Genomic DNA, 783 nt, shown 5'->3' with positions numbered 1-783 from the left:
GGGGAGCTCCTGGCTATCGCCAGCCAAACTGGTCCCCTCCAAGCAGAGGTTTTGGAGCCAGGAGCAACTGATAGAGCAGGCAGGGATGTTGCTTTGCATCCCGTGTGCAAGAAAGACGCAGGGTCCTGCAGGGAGGGATGTTCTCCATCGGTCCCTTGGGAGTGGGGACAAGCTGCTGCTCCCTGTCACCTCCACAGGGAGAGACAGACACGCAGCAGCATCTCCTGCTCCAACATCACCCTCTGCTCCCAGGCAGGTACCGAGGACAGGCTGGGGAGCAAGGGCTGAGCTTGTAAAACACTCGTTGGGTCCCTCGTAGAGGGATGAGACCCACCTAAAGCCAGGCTGGGTGTCCCAGGAGCAGAGCCGTCCCCTCCCAGTCCACCCCGAGCATCCGCCGGTCCCAGGGCTGGGAGAATAAACCATGCTGGGACACAAAACAGCCCCGTGGCTTATGCTAACAGGGCAACACAAACTCGTGCGGGTTATTGTATGGCAAAACAACAGCTAATTAGTGCAGATGAGCTGGGGAGGGAGGGATTAGTGCTGGTGGTCAGTCCCCATCCCCGCGCTGGACTCCAACCAGCGGCTCTCAAGGCGCATCTCAAGAGAAGATTCGGTTTAAGCCCAGCGCCAGCAGGAAGCCAGGGCTCAGGGCAGCACCTCAACGGCCTGAATCGCCCCAGAAAACAGCTCGGAAAGGGCTGGGGACAGGAGATGCACTGCAGAGGGGACATCTCCTTCTGCCCCACCAGGATCTCAACCTCTGGGAAGCGTTTCCCC

The 783-nt window shown here is 59.6% G+C and overlaps 1 protein-coding gene across 1 annotated transcript in view; it reads right to left on the bottom strand.

Moving 5' to 3' along the window:
• The window catches only part of LOC104276152 (fibroblast growth factor 17), a gene marked incomplete at both ends in the record, with an annotated part of 3,161 nt that overhangs the window by 1,396 nt on the left and 982 nt on the right, over window positions 1-783 (bottom strand). The window lies entirely within an intron of this gene.

The sequence above is a fragment of the Apaloderma vittatum genome, unplaced genomic scaffold (genome assembly GCF_000703405.1).
Source record: "Apaloderma vittatum isolate BGI_N311 unplaced genomic scaffold, ASM70340v1 scaffold41530, whole genome shotgun sequence".
NCBI lineage: Eukaryota > Metazoa > Chordata > Aves > Trogoniformes > Trogonidae > Apaloderma > Apaloderma vittatum.
This window is presented reverse-complemented; position numbering and strand designations above follow the sequence as displayed.